The sequence below is a fragment of the Heterocephalus glaber genome, unplaced genomic scaffold, assembly GCF_053883595.1.
Source record: "Heterocephalus glaber isolate CG9 unplaced genomic scaffold, H.glaber_assembly_v1.0 deba00001504, whole genome shotgun sequence".
Lineage (NCBI taxonomy): Eukaryota > Metazoa > Chordata > Mammalia > Rodentia > Bathyergidae > Heterocephalus > Heterocephalus glaber.
The window spans coordinates 40671128-40693728 of NW_028258324.1; the positions used below are offsets into that span (position 1 = coordinate 40671128).

The window sequence follows — 22601 nt, forward strand, 5'->3', positions numbered from 1 at the left end:
GCTCTAAGTTACTCTTCTACCCTTAATCTCAATTTCTTGCAAATTCTCAGAACATGGGAAAAATGTAGATAAATTTTCTTTCAGAGATTAACACACATGGTCTCCAGTCCAGTGGAGTCTTTATTCCCAATTGACATCTCCTGCCCATTACAGTCTGTATTTTTATGAGCATCATAGCCTTCAAACAGAATCTCCCATCAATCATAGTTTTCAACATTCTAAGATTTTTCTATCCAGCATCTCCAAACCTTTAGAAATTCTTCTTGTAAATCATTTCTGAAGGTTTCTAAACCACGTGACCAGGTACAATTATAGCAGTGACCTCAGTTTCTGATAACCAGTTTTTATTTTAGCTCTTTTCCCATCACTGCCTGTGATACCCAACACTCACAATTTAAGGAGAAGGGATTTAATTTGATTCAGATTTTCAATATATGGTCATCTGATTCCAAGGTAGAAACAGTGAGTAGAGAGATATGGCACAGAAAAATGAGCTCAATGCATGGCAGTCAGAAAGCAGAGAAAGAAGGGAGCAGTCAGGAAAAAGAATACACCCTCTGAAGTCACACACCCCAGTGACTCACCTCTTCTGACCAGGCCCCATCTCCTTACAGCACATTTCCCTACAAATTCATGAGTGGACCAATGATGAGTACAACATACTTATGATCCAATGACCTTAGCAATCCCGATCTCTGACAATGTGAGGGTACTGGGAGACATTACTGATGTAAACACTAATACACATCTCCATTTACCTGGATTTTTTGGTCCTGTTTACAATAATCCCAAGTTTAACATAGCCAATACTAAACCACACTTCTCTCCCCAAAACCACCTTCTTTTCTTAATTCTTTGTTTCTCTTCATCTATATTTTGATTTTCAGTGTCTATAGATACTTTTGAATCCTTACTTTCTGAGATTCAATTGGTTTTCAACGTCTGTGCAGTCTTAACTTACATACTTTTCGTACATGCAAATTCTTACTCTGTTTTTATGGAACACATCTTGAACTGTACACTCAGAAATTTTTGAATACCAATACTCACTCTTTTTCTCCACCAGACTGTACTCTATATCAGTATCAAATTCATCTCCCAGAAATGATGTTTTGGTTGTAACACTTTCCAGTTTATTTTATAGAATCTTCACTTACCTCTCAATAAAATCTAAACCATTTAAGTAGCATTCACACCTCCTTCCAGCTTTTTTGCTAGTTGCTAATGTCATTCATTCAAATCTTAAAATGCCACCTCATATGTCAACTCTTTGCTGATTTTTTTCTGATATTCATAAGTCATCTATCATTATTCTTGAGCCTTTGTTTTTGATATTTAGATTTTGACTTGTGTGATGAATTATACATTTTATTTATTTATCATTTTTAAGAAGTAGGAAATCTTTCCTAGATACATAAACATCTCTCAGTGTTTACTCAAAAACTATGCATATAGTTATGTAAAATTTTCTTAGAGAGTGACAAGATTTTAGAAAAATTATTAAGGCCAAGAAATCAAAAAATAAAAATAAAAATTACTTACTGAATTTGTGCTGACATTTAAATCTATAAATTGTTATATGTAGTATATATATGTGTATATATATACACACACACACACACATATATATATATATATAATGTACTGTTGCTGTTAAAATGATAAAAACAAGTGATAAAAGCCAAATTATAGATGGTATCTGTGTTAGTTTTCTGATTGCAGACACCAAAAGTTAAAGGAGGAAAGGTTTATTGTAGCCCATAAGTTATAGATCTTTCAGTGCATAGTTGGTTGGCTCCAGGGCAGCATGTAATGGCAGATGGGCATTGCAAAGGACAAGCAGTTCATCATAGCCAGAAGGCAGCAAAAGCAGTGAAGAAGGAAGAGACCACAGCAGCCCTCTTTCTATCTGTCATATTCTATCCAGGATTCCTGCCCTTAGGGCAGGCAACATTCACTCCCATTGTGGGGCAGCCTTAATCCTACACAGAACCATACCAAACCAATCAGTAGAGTGATTTAGTAATCATACATCCTTGATCCAGGCCTCACATAATTATTCCCAGCATCACAAACTTTAAATCCAGCCTCTTCTGATTAACCCCCCATGTATGACCTCATGAAGATTTCAGGGTCCATCCAGACACAAGCCATAACATTCTTCCCTACCCCTCAAAGCCTTATGCACATAGCTTTATGCAAAAGACATTTAGTCAATCTCTAAGAGTTGCCAAAGTCCTAATAATTTCAGCATTGCTGAAAAGTCCAAGTTCCAAGTCTCTTCTGAGATTTAAGGCAAACTCTTAGCTGCCAGCCCAAGACACAAGATAAACATTTTCTTTCCAAAAGGTGCAAAGAGGGGGATAGAAATGAGTAGGAACAAACCAAGACAAAAATCCAGCAGACCAAATATTAAATCCCATAGTCCATATATTACATATATTTAGTATCAATCTTGATGTTCTAAAAATTAGTATCATTGATTATTTCTTTGAGACCACAATATAAACATTGCATATAACACAAATCTCTATGCTGTAGCATAACTGTTAGCTTATATTCAAAACTGAAATAATTTCTTGTGGAATATTGCATGTCAAATAAGGAAAAAAATTTAAGCCTAGAAATCTAACATGAGTGTAAGAAAGCACAAATTTTTCTTCACATCCTTATTCTGTAAGTAGAATAAAAACCTGTTGGTTTAACTATTTGATAAGTTACTGGTAACCAAAAATCCCAGAGGTAATTGCTATCAGTTTGGTGGCTATTGTTGCAAGCAACATACATATTTAAAATATGTATGGGGCCGGGGTTTAGCTAAGTGGTTCCTGCACCTGCCTCGCAAGCACAGGTCCTGAGTTTGATCCCCAGTATCAATAAATAAATAAATAAATAAAATCTGTATATATAAAATAATGTTTGTATACCTTATAATAACAAGTTGTATGTAAATTTAGCATATATATATATATATATATGTATATCTTTACCATATTGCTATGAGTATAAATGTTTGGAACAAGCATATACTAGTATATTCAGTATGAAAATCTTTTTGAAAATGTTAATATTTACCTTTTTTGCTTCTTCATACACACATATATTGGATAGTAGTGAAAATAAAACATCTCAGATTAATTTGTAATATATATACATATGTTGCATATTAAATATATAATACATAACTGTATGTACACAGAATAGGAGTTTTTTCTTTGGACTTTGGGTGTTTCAGTGCCTCAAAAGAAAGTCAGAACCTTGATAAAGTAGAAAACTCATTCTTTAAGTATTAACAACTCACTTCCATTGATTTGTCAGGTAGAGAGTATTCTCATCTTACAACCTACTGTAGGATATAAATAGATCTTTTTTCTCCATATAAAACTTTATTACTTTCATATAAATAAAAATTTGTAAAACATATGGATATTCCCACATATTATTCACCTTGAAATTTCATAAATCTCCCAAAAAGATTAAGAAAATTATTTCTTAATATGTATATCTAAGTATAAATAAGTATTTAAATAAGAATACATTAAATTCAATTCATTTTATATATTAAAAATATAACACAGTAATATAGTAATACAAAAAGAACAACTATGAACAGAACCAAAATTTTCATGTGTACTACTCATGCACACTGCTCTGTGTCGGAAAAAATGTGTTTGAAGCCCAGGGAGTCAAGTCATTGGTATTGTTATCAGTTATTAGTACTTTGAAAAGCTTAGCACAAAGATAAATGCCAATTTTCATCATTTAGTTTCAGAAAATTAATAATTTCTAATTATCATTTGCTGAAAAGGTAAAACAATAATAAATTAGTGAACATGGTGTGAGAATTGAAAAGGAAATATTTTATATAGGATGACAGCTATTTAAAAGTTACTGAGGACACAAATTTTATTTAATAGATATACATGTATAATGCATATTATATACAAAAACATAATATGTAAAAATAACTCAGTAAATCCATTCTTGGTGAAAATTATACAACCACAAAAATTACACATAAATCTTTCTAAAAAATAGGATCCAAACTTTTCTCACTCTTTGTTTTGTTCATTGTTTTTAGCTCATTGAAAGTGTCTATATTCCACTGCAATTTTCCAATACACTGTGGATGTGTTTGAAATATGTTGTGAAGTACAAATTTATTTTTATGCATTGAAATTCAGTATATTTTAAGCTGTGTCCAATTTTAAGAACCATAATCAGATTTGTAAAATTCTATGTTGTAGAGGTTACTTTGCTCAGAATTCAAAGTTTAAATTATATTTTGTATTGTTAATGTTGAGTATGAAAAGGTGTCAGTCAGTGTCCAGTCCATTCTCTGAAATTGTACTATGAATTAGAATAGGAAATTTCTGGTTTGGTTTTGTTTTGTAGGCAGGATCTCATTAAACTTCCCAGGTTGGCCTGGAAATTGTTATTCTCCTTCCTCTGCCTCTAGAATTCTGGGATTTAAGGTGCTTGCCATCACAGAAGGTCTGAATGGGAAATTTTTAATTATTTTTTTAAATTTTATTTTATTGGTACATTTTAGGTATACAATATAATGACATTCATCATTGGAAATTTGCACCTTTACATAATCTCTCTTGGTTCTTATTTTTCCCCCTTCCCCTGCCCTCCCTTCAACTCCTCCATCCCTCCCTATTTACAAAGACTTTGTTTCCATTTTTTCATTTTCTCATATTAATTCCATTCCCTTCTTTCCTTTCCCCCACCCCTCCCACTTCCCCTTCTCCTTTGCCCCTTTTCTTCCATTTCACATTATCTATAATACCTTTGGGAAATTTTTTTAATGGAATAAATTATTATCTAATAACAGAAGATAAGCTCCCAAGGAGCTAAGAGTAGAGCTATAGTAGATATAGGAAGCAGTCACAATCTCTAGATTTGTAGGTACTTAGATTTGTACTAAAGAAAGAAACATATTTGAAAATAGTGGCTACACACACATGCACCCTATATTGGAGAGGATGGGATATTTATTCACTGGGTGGGGATATGATTTCACAAGGTGCTTTGAGTTCTGGCATGCCTTTCACAGGGCTGCCCATGGGATTTGTTGGAATAACTACAAATGGTGTCACATTGTAGAAGAAACCAGGAAACATCTCATTATAGGGAGAAACTTCCCTGTAATATCCTGCATTGACAGAACAAAATAATGTCAGGTGACAACAGAAAAGGATGTAAGGGGTTCAGTTCCACTTTCATAGGGAAAGGTAAAAATAAGGGAAGGTTTGGAACTGGGATGCAGCTGATTATTGTTGCAAAAGACAAAATGGAACATAAACAATTTATTGGCATGAACTAGGGGGAATTCAATGATTGTTTTTGTTTGTGTTTGTATTGGGGCATTTACTTTGGGTTTCATTATTCTCTCTTGGTCTTTGACTTAAAGGAATCTTCAATGTGTAAAAATGGTAAATTATTTGCAATATATTTATTTTCAATTAAAATTAAATCACATACTGCTGTTATATACTTTAGGATCACAGTGTACTTTCTATATTTGTTCTCATAAAAACATATATGTAGAATACATTCAAATCCTTGTTACCTTCAAGAAAGGACACAGTTCATGGAAGTAAAATGATCATCTAGGAAATTATAGTTTATTAGAAACAGAGTAATTATTTGGAAAACAAACAAATATTTCCTTCTGATTGTAAGGCGCTTGCTGTTTGTCTTGCACCATCATGATGTTTTGTTTCATGCATGAAGTCCCTATGACTAATGACTTTCTTATGTTCAACCAACTCTTACAGGAAGATGCATTAGTATTACAGCAGAGATTTCCTTATTTAGGTCTTTGCTTTCACCTTGTCCTCTGTTCCAAATGTACTATTCATGATGTTTGTGATGTAAAAGAGGAAGAAGGGGGATGAAAGCCAATGTGAAATACTCTCCTAATTTTTTTCAATATAGAGCTTTTCAAAGCCATTAGTGTCCCACATGTATTGGGTTAACTGTAAAAGCTGTAATACAGAGCTTACATTTATGTAAATAACATTCCTTGCCAAAGGTTTAAACTTTTTAAACCACATCTGACCTACCTACTTCATATTAAAATAAATAGTAGACTAAGAGCATTAGCTCCAAACAGAAGCTGCTAGAATATTTATATGTTTTGATTCAGGGTAAAATAAGATCTATTAATGTTGATTGCTGGCTAGAATTCAAGTTGATATTTATAGTTCTTAAAAATAGTCACTACTCTAATAATAAAATGAAAAAAAACTTGCTGTCTGTTTTTAAATCTTGACAAATTAGAAAAACACTTCAATGTCTGTACTATGGAGAACGAAAAAAGACAAGGACCCACTGGAATTTGTAGCAAATGTAGTTGTGGAAGAAGTCAACTAATTTTTCACTTCTGCTCTGTGTATGTTACTAGGGAATAAAATTGTTGGTCTGGGGGTTTAGCTCAGTGGTGCCACTGCCTGCCTCACAAGTGCAAAGTCCTGAGTTTGATTCCCAGTACCAAAAAAAAAAATTCATATATGTTGCTTTCTTTCTTTTTATTGTCTCTCAATCTCTTTCCATCATTTTATCATATTGTAAAACCCATTATCCCATGTTAACATAACTTTATCAGTCACTGGATTTTCTTTTAATGGAAATGGAATCTGAAATTATTTTCTTTTGAAAAATAATATATTTAAATTGTATCTTAAATTTCATATTTTTATTTTCAGACATTTTACTTTGAACTTCATTATTTCTCTTCATCATCTTAGATTCCTATTACTCACACATTCTTAGTTTCAGCCAAAAATACTCTTTTTCTATTCTCCAACATAAAGATGGGTAGAAGGATGTAGAATTTTTCTCTTTTGGAATAATTTTAGTCTTACACAGCATGTGGTTGGATCGTTCTCATATTTGAGGTGTCAGAATAAACACAATTTCCTTACAAAGTGGTTGCTTAGTACTGTGAGATTAAAAAAACGATTAAAAACAAAACAAACAATAACAAAAACACATCATTCCCCTCCACCTTGAAATTTTGTCTATTTTCAGCATTCAATTTTTTTAAAGACAAAAATAATTTTCTTTTTTATCTCAAATATAAAATGAAATAGTACTGAATCTAATTAGGATCTAACATGACCAAAGAAAGTAGACCAATGATATACACACATATATACACAAACACATGTTTGTGTGTGTTGAGATGATTTTTAAAACTTTATTATTATCAATTCAGTGACTGGTAGAAACAGATGTGCCATTGTATAGCTAACTTTCTCTGTGTCATTATAAAGGGGTCATCCAATTGCTGATATGAGTTGGTTCAAGGATTGCCAAAGCTGCTCCCTGCTTTTCATCAGTAGTCACTTTTACAAAATCCATATTAATTTTTAAATTATTGTCATTTTTGTATAAAAGAAGCATGATGTGAGTAGTTTCAATAACATGGCTGTTTGGGGCTGTTGAATTTCGAATGCCTTTCTTAATATCTAGAAGCCTATTTTTTGCAACACTGTCTAACCCCTAATGAATTCAAAACAGTAAACATTTTAAACCTTCTATGCATCTGCCGACACAGAATTTTTCGTTCATTGTATTTACTTTATCCTTGGAAATATTTCTGTCTACTTTCCCCTGGTATTGTTAAGAATGTAGTCTTTTTCAAATTTGAAAATTTAAAATAATTCTTAATAAAAAAGTCTCTATTTATAGCCATAGCCTAGCGGCAATCAGAAAAAAGTGATCATGGTTAATGTGCTCTTAGTTATTTTATAGGTATTATGTGTACAATCTCATTGATCTTATTATTAACCAAAACTGAAAGATAAATTAGTAAAGAGAAAGAAAGAATAAAGTGGAGACTACAAATGGCAATAAAGAAAATTATTTTCAGGTCTAATCTAGATTTATGGTTGGTTCGTATACTGAATAAATAGCTAGATAAACGACCAAACATTTGTTTCTATGGGTTCTCTTTTTTTTTCAAGTATGAGTAATTGAATCCACTGGAACAGACTTTAATACACTCTGTACACCACTGTGTAAAGCGTGGTAGCTCTAGGCTTTGCTTAAAGGAACTGAAGCTGCCATGTAAGATTATTAGTCTTTTAACCAATCACAAAATAAACTAAGAGAATAATTGTTACACTTGATTGCTCTTATATTAGCTGGATATATCCCAGCTTACCTTTTATAGATTTTTTTCTAATACTTTTGCACAAATGTTTGTTGTTGCTTCTCAAGGGAAATAATTGAGAAAATGATAGCAGTACTGCCTTCTACTCTGTGAATAGCTCATGAGTCATGCTTTGCAAATTAGTAACCAAGATTAGTTGGAATTTCTACATTATATAATTCAAATTCACAAATCTATCACCAAACTTATTGGTATTTAAGACCTACTGAGCTCTGAGAATGAAATTGGTGCTTTTTTGTGGGTTCTGTAATTTAACAAATTTCATTTTAATTTATTTTTTGTGAGGAAGAGGTTTGAAACAAGGCCTTGCTATGTACTTCAGGCTGGCCTCAAATTCATTATATATACCCCAAGTTATCCTTGAATTCTGGGTAATTCTTCTGCCTCAGCTTCCAGCATGCTGGGTTTACAGGCATTCACCACCATGCCTGGCTGTGCTTTCCCAGAATTATCATTCAAATAGAGCTGTGTAGTTCTATGAATTTTAACCATAGATTGACTTAATTATTACCACAAGGAGAATATAGAACAGATCTGTCACCTCAGAAAACTCCTCCTGCTAAACTTTGGCAGTCACATCCTCCACATGTGGTAAATACTAGTCTTTTTGCTTTAACTCTATTTTCATCCATTCAAGAATGTAATACAGATGAAATCATACAAAGGCATCTTGGAAAAACATTTCTTTGGACTTGGGGGATAAGTTATTAAACATGACACAGCACAATAAAGAAAAAAAAATTATAAATCAAGATTCCTGAGATTTTTTTTTTAAATTCCTATGTAAGATTGTTAAAAGAATAAAGATAATTTTTAGACTAGGAAATATTTATACATCATACACATCACAAAATATTTCCATCAAGAATGTTTTGAACACTTCTTAACTTCAAAGTTAGAAATAAACAACTCACATGAAAATGGGAAAAAGTCAATGAATATATGTTTATTTCTTAAAAATATTTCATGGCCCAATATTTGAATACAATTCACAGTGTAGATTTTAATTTGTTAAGTTTTCTTCCCCATCTTTCAGTTTTCGAGTATTAACTTTCCCAACAGTTGTATGTATTTGACTTTTATTGTTACATCAAATAAGTTCTTTTATTATTTTGAGCCCATATTAGAGTAATTCAATAAGAGATTGCACACACTTTTCAGGCTTCTGAAAAGCAAGTTACAATATTTGATAAATTAAAATCACAAACCTAGAGAGTGGATACAGAAGACCAGTATTCTTTACATCAGTTCTGAAAAAATGTATACATTGCACTACTACATCCTTTATTATCACATCTAATATCTTCAGAAAATCCTAATCTATTTCTATTATAATTATTATATGATTTTAAATATCACAAATACTTCTTGTTGGAAAACAGTATTTGCATAAAGAGCTAAGATTGCTGCAACAAAATGTCACAAGCTAGGTGTCTTAAAGAACAGGCATGTATTATCTCATAGTTCTGGAAGCTGGACATACATGATCAGAGTGCTGGAAGGTTTGATATTCCCTGGAATATCTTTCTTTACTCTTGCTGCCTAGTCACTTAGTCATCCTTGTGTGCGGAGAGCTGGGGTCTCTGAGTCCTAGTTTCCTCTCAGAAAGAGACACATCAGAATGCTCTAATGGCTAACCTCATTTCCCCTCTACAGACTCTACCCCCAGGGTAACCCTCTGAGGTTTAATGTATGAATCTGGAGGGAGGAATTCAGCACATAACAGCAGGAGTAATCTATGCATGAGTTACTGTTCATGCTAATACATTATAGAGAAATTCTGAAATACTTATTTCATAGTCATTTCCATTAAGATAATTTGCTTGTTTAGTCTATTTACTGTGGCTATCTTGCATCATATAAAAATATTTAACCTTGCTGTTAGTTAATTGCATATAGAATATTAAATTAATACTATTTTTTTTTCTTTTTTGGAGAAAAAATTCTCACTATGTATTTCAGGGGGGTAAGCCTCAAACTCGAGGAGAACCTCTTGCCTCAATCTCCTGGATTCTAGGATAACAGGCATGCAATATCATGCCCAGCAAATTAATACTAGTTTTTACCATATATATATATGGTATATAACATATATATGTATATACCATATATATATACATATATATACAGTCTAAATGAAATTTTATTATACATTAGCTGTAATATTATAGTACAGTGATAGTAATGTACTAGTAATGTATTTTGTAGCTATTAAACTTTCATAATCTGGCTTTTCAGACTTTTTAACCTTTCTCTCAAACCTTAATCCTACAAATAATTAAGCAATCACTCTATTTAGGTGAATTTTAAAAAATCAAATGTATATGCATTTAATAATCAGTTTCAAATAACAGCTATGGAACTTTTATCAGCTGTTTCAAAAGATTATTTGTCCCTGAGTATATAAATTTAATTAAGAAAATATTAGTGATAAAATTGAAATATAAATTAGATCAAACTAGTGTACTTCACAGTGTGAAAAATTAGTAGTGTATGACTTTGAGTATAATATTTTCTCCAAAAACTTATCTGCATGTCCATGGCTAAGAGCACAGAATCATACTTTGTCCACCTGTGTTAATGATCTATGATATTCTATAATTCCACCTCTAATACAATAGCCAAAATAATTATAATATATATACATTGAATATTGTAACTAACTCACAACTAAATTTAAACTGACAACTGTGATTAAGTAAGCACATCGTTAATTAAGTAAATTTTAAGAAATATGTTTTCAACCAAGCATCTAGTAAATGTATGTGTGTAAACTGTAGGCACCAGTAGGGTGTTGCAAGTCTTGGGAAGATAGGACTATAAGAATACACACATTTGACAGGAATAGAAACTCCCTGGCCTACCAGAGCAGAAACAGGGAGAGGATATTGTCCTCTTAAAATTCATATTAAGCATACTGTAAGACCTTCTCTCTAGATAATTCATCATCAAAGAATGAGCTGTCTTGAAAAGAATATACAACATACGTTTTTCAGCCTGGATCAATCAGCCTCCATGATTTAGCTTTTAGTAAAGGTAATTTTTTTAAAGAGGATCTTACTATGTAGTTCAGGCTGACCTGGAACTCAAAGCAATCTTCCTGCCTCAGCCTACGCATGCTGGGATTAAGGGCATGCATGACCATGCTTGGCTCATAAAGCTTTTTTGAAAATTGCTGAATGTAGAAGAAGGGCCCAAAAAGAGAGTGATTTGCTAAGATGGCTGCAATTTGTGGTCAAGGCCTACAGAAGAAAGCATAACAGAGAAAGAGTTCTGATAATTCCTTTAGGGGCTCTTGGCAAGTGAAGTTCTGAACTGCACAAGTTCAAGAACAAATTGCATATTTCTAAAGATAGACTCTGAAAAGAACTGCAAGGAATAGCTACTGGTGGTTGAAGAAGAAACAATGATTTTAGAGATTAAGTCCTGCTAATGAGACACTTGCTTTCTAACTTTGTCAGAGTGGATATTTCTCCAAAGGTATTATTTAAGATAGTATCTCATAATGAGAATCAATAACAATAAGACATATTTTGGGAATTTCACAGAAATTGAAATTTAAACTGAATATAAATTGTTAAGGAACTTTTGTACACATTAGGTGAGAAAATTATACTGTGGTTAACTAAGTCTTTTTATTAAGATACATGGAGGAGAGGCCTGGAAGACACCAGCACGAACAAGTTGAAATCATCTCAGAAGGATAAAGTTTGACAGTTTTTGATCTTCACACAATCTAGTGAAAAAACTGCAGTAAGTTGTCTTTCTCAAAATGACTGGAAGTTAAATGTTGCAACAGATAATTTTTTCCAAAATCCTGAACTGTGTATATGGGAGAGTGTAAAGGGATCATTAGATAGGAAGAAGTTAGAGAAATTATGCAATAGATACAAAGATCCTCAAGATGAAATTAAAATTGGAATAGATGGTATACAGCAATTCTGTGATGACCTGGCACTTGATCCAGCCAGCTTTAGTGTTTTGATCATTCCATGGAAGTTCACAGCAGCAACATAGTGTGAGTTCTCCAAGCAGGAGTTCATGGATGGCATGACAGAATTAGGATGTGACAACACTGAAAAGCTAAAGGGTCAAATACCCAAGATGGAACAAGAATTGAAAGAACCAGGACAATTTAAGGATTTTTACCAGTTTATTTTTAATTTTGCAAAGAATCCAGGATAAAAAGGATTAGATCTAGAAATGGCCATTGCCTACTGAAACTTAGTGCTTAATGGAAGATTTAAATTCTGAGACTTATGGAAAAAAATTTTGTTGGAACATCATAAATGATCAATACCAAAAGATACTTGGAATCGTCTTTTAGACTTCAGTACAATGATTGCAGGTGATATGTCTAATCATGATAAAGGAGGAGCATGCTCTGTTCTCATTGATGACTTTGTGGAATTTGCACCCCCTCAAATTGCTGGGACAAGAAGTACAACAGTGTAACACTAAAAGAGCCTTCTAGAATGTACATAGTCTGTACAATAAATACACCGGAAAATTGCACGGTCAATTTCTGCTGGCTGGACTGAACTGAAGATCAATCTTCACTGTTCAGACTAAGAGACAAAACTTTAAGGACACATTTTGGACCATATCATATTTCATTCTTCAAATGGTGGTTTGGGCTTGTCTTCTAGTCTGCGCCACTCTAAACATTTATAATTCCAACGTTGTGGATTTCATCTTGATATTTGTGAACCATCCTAGTTTATTCTCCCATAAGTCTTAGAAGCTTTATGGTGATTATTTTGAGGTTTCCATTCTTGCATTAAGCACAATACTGTCTTCTAGTTTGGCATTAAGAATTAAACATAATGAAATTCACAAACAATTTATAAAAACTTCTTAAATATATGCTTTGGGCTAGTTGCAAAGACTATGCTGGTAGCACTTCCAATGAGAGTGACATATTTAAGTGTATGCGATCTGGAATGGTGTTTTGGTTTGGAAGGATTTTTTTTTCCTGGCAAATCACATGTATTGTTGACGTAAGTATAATATCTGATGAGAGAAATGTCAAAACAACCATGGTGAAAATTTTTTAGGATAACTTGGTGCCTACTTGAAAAATGTATTGTGTTTTAGACTCTCAGTTTCAAAAAGGTTCCACAGAAGTAGTCTGCACTCACCAATGGTCCTACAGGGAGCTTTTATTTAGCAGATGTCTGCGTGATGTTAGATTCTTCTCTTGTCTACATTATGCACCACATAATTGGATTTCATTATGCTTTTGAAATGCTCATTTGCCTATCAAATAAATTAAACTATTTAATTTGTTTTGAATGTTTTTAATTGCTATACAATACAATATCCTAAATTTAGGCATGAGGATTTATTTTTGTTTTTATTTTTTTTTCTTCCTTTTTGGTCATTGCACTATGGAACACAAATGAAATTCTCTTAATTTATGAAAGGATAGTATGAATTAAATTTTGGAAATGGTTGTGATGAGCCATGAAGTTCAATCTATATAATATAGGTACTGCTCTTTCAGACAAGTAGTCCATTTTTGATGATTTATTATTTTGTTGAAATTGCTTTAACTGCTAATCACTGTGGTTGCCAAATATTTACTTCAGGATCAAAGATTTTCAAACAAGCATATACTTGATAAAAGAATACCAATCTGGCTTCTATTTTTGTAAATTATTTAGTCTCTACTGTTTTTGTTTTACTCACATTAGCTATGTTTTCACATCAAAGCAGAATCCTGTCTTGCACGGAACTCCTCCCCCACCGTTTTTGGTTTTTTGATTTTATTTTTTTGGTTAGGGGACCCATGAACAGCTTTCTTGCCTAAATTGCTCATTTTTGTTTACTTACTGTCATGTGAAGAAGGGTTAATTGCTTTCTTACACATTTCTGTAAGGCAAGTTTAAAAATGCTGAACTTCAAGTTTTGGATGACCATGATCTTTACTAGGAACAGCTTTTGCCTGGTATATCCAGGTACTCTTTAGGGTCTAGTATTGATATCAATAAAGGACTGCACTTCAGAATAACAGTTCATTTTATGCTGATGCAGAAATGATTTCAAGAAACAATGACTTATTAAAATTGCTTTTTATTTACATAATTTTGAAATTGATGAGATATTTTATTAATATTCCAGTCATAACTTGTAATTCAAGAATGAAATTTTACCAAAAGAAAAATTTGAAAATTTCTATTCAGGTTATTAGAATTAGTTATTGAAAGAAAACAAAAAGAGAAGAATCCTGCTCTTTTCAGTATTTCCTGATTTCATTTTTGTACATATGAAGAGGAATTTCAACTACGAAAAATTTTAAAAAGATATAAAAATATATGTACTTTTATTTCCTGTCTTGAAGATTTTGAGTTACAATATCATTTTCAGATTATTTCAAGTATGCTGTGTTTTGAAATGAGACCCTATTTTTTCTCCATTATAAATTGTTTTCATAAAATTCTGATATTGGTTGTGGCCTAGTGCCTTGGGTTTTACAGATTTTTCTTTTAAAGGCAAAATCTTAAAGAAAAAGATAATAGAAAGGTACCTGCTAAAGTATTTTCAAATTTTCAAAAGTAATTTTTAGTTCTTATGTGTGTAGTTTGTAATTCAGAGACAACCTTGTTAGTAAAAAAATACAAGACATATTTATATGGTCTAAGATACAAAAATTTAAGCACATTAAGGTTAGAAAAGTGCTCACTACATTTGACATTTTATTTATTCACCATGTAGTGCAGAGAGAATAATGTTCTTTTTTTTCTCTCTTTTTGCACAAACTGTTGATCCTAGAAAAATGAACTGTCAACAGCAGAGAACTCTGTCAGGCAGATAGAAATATTAAAATGAAGTGTCTCTGGAAGTTATTTATTGTGACAGAGACTGTCTTTTGAAAATTAATATCATATTGCTAGGAAAAATAAATTGTTGACCTAACTCAAATAATTATGTGGTTATATAGGGAAACATTACTTGTAATTGAGTATTAATGTACCATAAATAGGAGTTTGAAATATATTTAAATATTCTGGTATGGCCCAATTTTGCAGCAATTCAAGATTTCCCAGGAACAAAAATAATTCTATATTGATCATAATTATGTATCTTCTAGACTTTTCAGTTGTGCTACAAAATAGGCAATTGAGTGTGTGTGAATAGCATTTAGGTCAGGAGACAGCAATAGTAACTAATTACATTAGCAACTCAGAGGTATGACAAGTTTAGTTTGTTATTGGGCTTTTCTCTACAACATGTAGTTAGTCCTTAGAACATTCATATTGGGCCGGGGATTTAACTGTGTGGTTCCGGTGCTTGCCGCACAAGTGGAAGGTCCCGAGTTCAATCCCCGGTACCAAAAAAAAAGAACACTCATATTGGCATGTTGGTATTTACCTTTTGAAACACAACATTCAAGGAAGATTTAAAAGATATTTTTCAAAAGTTTTGTGTTAATAGCAGTTATTTCTCCTGACCATCATCTCTGTTATGAATGTACCATGTCATCTTTTTAAAATTACTTTATTTGGATATAAGTATTCATTCATAAAAAGTTACAAATATAGTACAGAGGGATCTCCTGTGTATGTTACCAGTTTCCCCCAGTGGCTTCGTCTTAAATGATTTTGGTATAATATAAACACGAAGAAATTAATATCAGTACACTGTGCATAGTTATGTATTCAGTTTGAGATTTTTCTGGATCTAGACATGAGGAGTGATTTTCAATTGAAAACTGAACTTTTAGGATATCATATTTTGAAATCCTGGTTTTATTTGAATCATTTTTTTAGCTGTGCTTTTCTGACATCATGACAGCAATGAAAGAGGACATGACCTGGTAACTGAGGTGGATGCAGATGTCTTGGATCCCCACAAAGAACTGGTTGACATTTGGAGTAGAATCTCTTTGTTACTGTCACATAGAGGTGAGATTTGGGGCCCTCTATAAGGCCTTCCTTGATAACTTTCTGGCTTCAAAGGATATGGAAAATTTATTACTGAACCCATCTGGTACACCCCAACAGGGGAGTGCATGACGGAACACTACCACACAGTGGCGAAAGTTCTGAATCTCTGGTAGGGTTCTTGGACAACAGCCCAGTGGAAAAGGGAAGAATAAATTATCCATGTGATTTTTTTACTGATATGAAAAACCCAAGTGTCCCAGGACCTTTAAAACAACTCTCAGAGGGGCCGGAGTTGTGGAGTGAGCTTGTTACAGCTGTAGCTAAGGTGGACCTGTAAACTCCTCACTCTTATCTTTGCTGGTGAAAGTAGGAGTGGTGACCAAATTTTTTCTGTTGAGTTAGGTCAGTGATTACTTAAATATTCTTCATCTTGATAGACCAGTATAGACTGTACCTTCCCTGGTCAGTTGAATGGAGAGAATGATTGTTTTTGTTTATTTCCTTGTTTATTTTTGTCAGTTCTCATTGCTAATTCTAGGTTGATTCCTTCCCCCAATCCAAGTCTGATATATGGAAGGCATGAAGGAAATAGGGGAAACTCACCTCCATGTTTTCACTGAACTCCAAGGAATCGCCACAGTCTTACTTTATCCTTCTATCCTCACTTTTTAAGATTTTTCTTTAATATCCAGGTTTTAAATTTATCCTTCATTCCAAAAGTAAGTAAAATTAAGTGGAATCACTATTCCTGGAAGTGAAAGCCTTTGCTATAATTAAGAATATTAAGAAAAATTTAAACTTATAAATAAAAACTTTAAAATTGTACATGTTTATAGAATATCATGTGAATTTTCAATACATGTATACATGACAAAGTTTACATCAGGGTGAATAAGTCTATATCCTTGAACATTTATTATTTCTTTATGATGAAAACTTTCAAAATCCTTTCTCTTAGCTTTTTAAGATATACAGTGTATAACTGTTTGTAACAGTCACCCTGGAGGAAAATAGCATGGCAGACTTTACTCGTATCTTGCTGGGTTTTTGGTTTTGTTTTGGTATTTTTTGGTATTGAGGATTGAACTCAGGACCTTGCATTTGTGAGGCAGGTGGCAGAACCACTGAGCTAAATCCCTGGCCCTATATAGCTGTAATTTAAAACCCACTGGACCACATTTCTCCATCCCTCCCAAACCTTCTAATTCTAGCCTGCGCTACCATCATTCTTCTCTCAACTTGTGTGAGATCAAAATTTTTAGATTTCACATATGAGAAAGATAATGTGGCACTTATTTCTCTGTACCTGACTTATTTCACTTAAGATAATGTTCTCCTATTACATACACACTGTTGCAAGTAAGAGGATTTTATTCTTTTTAATGCCTAAAAAGCATTAAGTTCTATATAATGTCTACATTTTCTTTATCCATTCAACAAATGAATGACACATACACACATAGGATTTTTTTTCCATGGTCTTTGCCAAAAATGCTGAAATGAACTTGGTAGTAGAGATGCCTTTTTGAGATACTGATTTCGTTTATTTTGGATATGTATCCCATTTAGGACTGCTAGATCATCAGAAAGTTCTACTTTTAATATTTTCAAAGAAAGGTTTGTTTTGTATAACTCACCAAAACTGTTCATGGGTTGTACTTTCTTAATATTTCTTATTACTTTTAAGTATTTTTGCTTACATAGATGAAAACTGAGAAAATTATAGTAATTTAAGTATCAAGTGAAATTTTTTGAAGGTATACTTTAATCGTGTCTCATGCAATTTGTTAAAAAACTTGAAGTTGAGCACCAAGGAGGTGAGCCTCTTGGGCCACCATATCATCATCCTGGGTGCCAAGGAGGTGAGCCAAGAGAGCACCAGCACACAACCCCTACCCCGGCTGTGCCGAGCCATTACCACACTGCAGAGTTGCAGGTTCATAAAGGACATTATTCTGAGCTTGAGAGATAGAGCAGAAGTGAACAACAGAAAGAGGGCCTCTTTGAGGCCCATTGATGAAAATTAACCCCACTGGAAAAGTGAAGAATATCTCTGCAATAAAGGCACGCCAATCCACCTTAGTTGGGGGAACAGCAGTGTGGACTAGAGCAGTGTGGCTGCAATCAGATCCCAGTCAGGGCTCTCCCCTGAACCCAGAAGCTGGGGTACACTAGCCCAAGTCAAGGCCCCAGCTGGAAAAGAGCTGCATAGGCACAGAAGCAACAGCCAGAAGTTTGCTCCAGTACCATCAGTAAGTGTGTGTGACCCGAGCCAGAATCTTGCTCACACAACAGGATCTGGGGTGCACGGCCCCCAGCCAAATGCCCTCCCAGACATCAGCTACATAGGGGCCCTAGCCAGTGCCACACCTAGATACCATCCCAAGTGTGCACAGACCCCATCCAGAAGCCTACTCAGACAACAGGTCAGCTCAGGGATCCAAAAGGCCACCTTTCTGAGCTCAGCAATTAGTGTACTGGTGAGCAGCAGAGAAAAGACAGCTCTGTGGCTTGCTGAGAATTAAAGACCACTGAGTGAGCAAAAAGTTGCCTCAACAAAGGCACAGCAGGCTGCATCTGTTGAAATGAGAAGACACATAAACAAGTCTCAAAACCAGACTTCCAGATCACCTAAGGCAACTTCAAAGTGAAACGAGATGGAACAATCTGATACTTAACCACCTGGACTCCCAGAACTGGTAACAAAAGAGGATCTGGAAAAAATGAAATCAGAAATAATTTCTCAGATAACAGCAGAGATTGTCCCCATAGTGCAAGAAATGGTTAATAAATCTAGAGTGGACACACATTAAAAAAATAGAGGAGCTGAGGAACATGATGGAATGCCAACATAGGAAACAAATGGAATTCATTAAACAGATACAAACAGATTTCCAGGAGATTAAAATTTCCATTGAAAGTATACACAGCAGAATGAGCCAATGTGAGGACAGAATTTCAGATATAGAAGATAAGATCGCAATTAGGGACCAGGAAAAGAAAAATTTCTTTAAAATAGTAAGGGACAACAAGAAATCAATTCAACACCTGCTACACTATGCAAAGAATAATGTAAGACTGATCAGAGTCAATGAAGAAACAGGAGAGAGTGCAGATGACATTAAAAAAAAACTTTTCACAGAACTGATGGCAAAAAACTTCCCAAGCAGGGGGAAAGAACTTGATGTGCAGATAAGTGAGGCATATAGGACTCCAATTAGCCATGATCAAAAAAAAATCTACACATAGACATATAATTGTTAAGATTCCAGAAACCCAACAGAAGAACAAAATTCTACAAGCAGTTAGAGAAAAGAAATAAATCACATAAAAAGGAAAGCCCATCAGAATCATAGCAGCCTTCTCAATACAAACCCTCTAGGCAAGAAGAGCTTGGAGTGACATATTTCAAGCCCTAAAGGAAAACAGCCTCCAACCCAGATTGATGTACCCGGCAAAATTATCTTTCAAAATTGATCGAGAAATAAGATACTTTCATGACAAAGAGCACCTTAGGAATTTCATGAATACCAAACCAGCACTCCAAAAAATTTTAGACAATATACTAGGAAAATACAACCTAGATCACAACCCCAGGAAGCCCAGCAGAATGAATCCATTGGGCATAACAAGAAATTAAATGAAAAGGTAGAGAATCTAACAAAAAGAAAAAGTCATGACAATGATAAGTCAACATGTATCAGTTATAACCATCAATGTTAATAGTCTCAATTCACCAATCAAAAGAAATAGATTGGGAGAATGGGTCAAGAAGTAAGATCCAACTATATTCTCCATACAAGAAACACACTTAATTTAAAAAGAAACTCATAGACTGAAAGTTAAAGGGTAGAAAACAACATTCCATGCCATAGGAACCTGAAAAAGAGCAGGGGTAGCTATCCTCTTGGCAGATCAAGTGGATTTCAACCCAAAATCTGAAGCACTTCTGATCCCAAGAATTTCAGGTAAGGGACAGTCAGCCTGTATGTACAAATCTATTATGGGTCAGTTCTGGGATCCTGAGATCCAGAGAAGCTGGGGACTGAGCAGCTTCTCAAGAGTTACTGATAAATGGCAGAGAATGGAAAAAAAATGTGACCAGAGACATGTAGCAATGAACAAAGACCAACACAATGGAAATTTCACAGACCCCTCTTCAGTGAATGAAAAGAAGAGGAGGGTTCAGGAAGAAAGACAAAATATTGTCCTGTGGAGACAACCTTTCATTACCTTGCAGAATTTTTCTGTGGAAATCCTTGTAGTCTTAAAAGAATGAACCTCAAAACTATGGCATCATCAAACATTGTGGTGTCTTTTTTACTGCTGCTTACTGTGCTTGTAGCTACATATTATGTTGAAGGGGCACATCAACAGTATCTGCAACATATAAAGAAACGATTTCTTCTATATGCCTACTGGATAGGCTTGGGAATTTTGTCTTCTGTGGGGCTTGGAACAGGGCTGCAAACTTTTCTACTTTATTTGGTCCCACATATAGCTTCAGTTACAGTAGCTGTTTATGAATGCAATTCAGTTAATTTCCCTGAACCACCCTATGCTGATAAGATTATTTGTCCAGATGAAGAGGGCACAGAGGAAACCATTTCCTTGTGGAGTATCATCTCGAAAGTTAGGATTGAGGCCTGCATGTGTGGTATTGTTATAGTAATCAGAGAGCTGCCTCTGTATTTCATGGCCAGCTCACCTGGCCTGTATCAGGAATTTGAAGAGATGCTGGAAAAAGCAGAGTCTGCACAAGACTTTCCCTCATGAGTTAAACTGGCGGTTCAGAGACTCATACAGAAGGTTGGATTTTTTTGGAATATTGGCCTGTGCTGCTATTCCAAATCCTCTATTTGATCTTCCTGGAATAACGTGGACATTTTCTTGTACCTTTTTGGACCTTCTATGATGCAACCCTGATTGGAAAAGCAATAATTAAAATGCAAATCCAGAAAATCTTTGTTATTACAACGTTTAGCAAGCACATCATGGAGCATATGGTGGCTTTCATTGGTGCTGTCCCCAGCATAGGTCCATCTCTGCAGAAGACCTTCCAGGAATACCTTGATGCCCAGTGGCAAAAGCTGCACCACAGGAGTGAGGAGGGTGCGCCCCAGGGAAAAACCTGGCTGTCCTGGATATTTGAGAAGTTGATGGTTGTGATGGGGTGTTACTTTGTCCTGTCTATCATTAACTCCATTGCACAGAGTTATGCCAAACGAATTCAGCAGCGGTTGAACTCAGAAGAGAAGACTAAGTGAAAAGCTTTTTTTAGCTGCAGCAGTTGTAATTGATGGGTTCTGCCTTAAATTCAGAGGACTCCACATCAGGAAGGAAAATTCCCTTTTCCAACCGAAATCATTTTTAAAGATGTCCCAAAAGCAGTTTAGTTCCCCTTTTGCACTGACACGCCTTTCCTGCACGTGTTAAGGTGAGGTGTCCACCTTGGTTAAACCCACCCTGTGTTTCATGAGGCTGGAGTGTGATGTTCAGCCACAAACTTACTAGGAACTGGCCTTCTGTTACTTACAAAAGGCCTATACGGTACAATTAGACAATTCCTGCCACACCAAATGTTCCTAAGTATGTTAAATATGTCAAGTTTTTTAGGCTTGTCACAAATGATTGCTTTGTTTGCTAAGTCATCAAAATCTATATAAATTCTATAGATTGGATAACAGTCTTGCATGTCTATCATGGTACAATTTAATATGCCATCCTGCCCAGTCCTTCCCCTTCCACCCTCAGAAAAACGCCATTTTATGATGCATTGCACACCCTCTGGGGAAATTTATCTTTAAATTCTGAGACAGTATAGGGAAAAAAATGGAAACAAAGTCTTTGTAAATAAGGAGGGGTAGAGGGGGTGAATGGAGGGCAGGGGAAGGGAAAAAAATAGAACAAAGATACATCATGTAAAGGTACAAGAGTCCAATGATGAATGTAACTCTATTTTATACCTAAAATATACCAATAAACTTAAAGGAAAAAAAAACACCTTGAAGTCTCCTTATTGAAGACAGATTATTTTAAACATAACTTGAATAGCCCTTGGTTCTAGTAACTTGCTTTACGTTTTGTTTATCAATAAAATAGGTCTTAATAAAAGAAGTTTGCAAATGAGAAATCTTTGGGATTTTTGTGGAAGTTATCTAGCTAAAACAATACAACATCTACTTTCTTGTTTCTTTTTCCATTGTTGATTTCATTGCAATTACCTCCTCTTGTACCACTACATTTTCAATACCAGAACCAGCAGCAGTCTGTCTTCAGTAATTATCAATATAATTAGTCTAAAGCTAATGTCCAAAGACTTTTATGTTACTTAAACAAACACAAAACATGTATTAAATTTTTAAAAAGCATATCTATTTTAAATGTGTGTATATGTGTCTATATACACAATAAAACGTTTTATATATTTACAATATGGGTTTCTCCCAGGTGGATTTGGACAAAGGAGAACTTACAGAAAATATATTGTAGAATTTCAGAAATTTTAAATGAAACATGGTTTG

At 34.1% G+C, this 22601-nt stretch overlaps 2 pseudogenes; both read left to right on the top strand.

Annotated features, from left to right (window-relative positions):
* The window catches only part of LOC106009600 (DCN1-like protein 1), a 51475-nt pseudogene extending 38832 nt beyond the window's left edge, over nucleotides 1-12643 (top strand).
* A 7508-nt stretch (nucleotides 12644-20151) lies between these two features.
* LOC101710839 (vacuole membrane protein 1-like) lies at nucleotides 20152-21344 on the top strand (annotated as a pseudogene).
* The last annotated feature ends 1257 nt before the right edge of the window (nucleotides 21345-22601 follow it).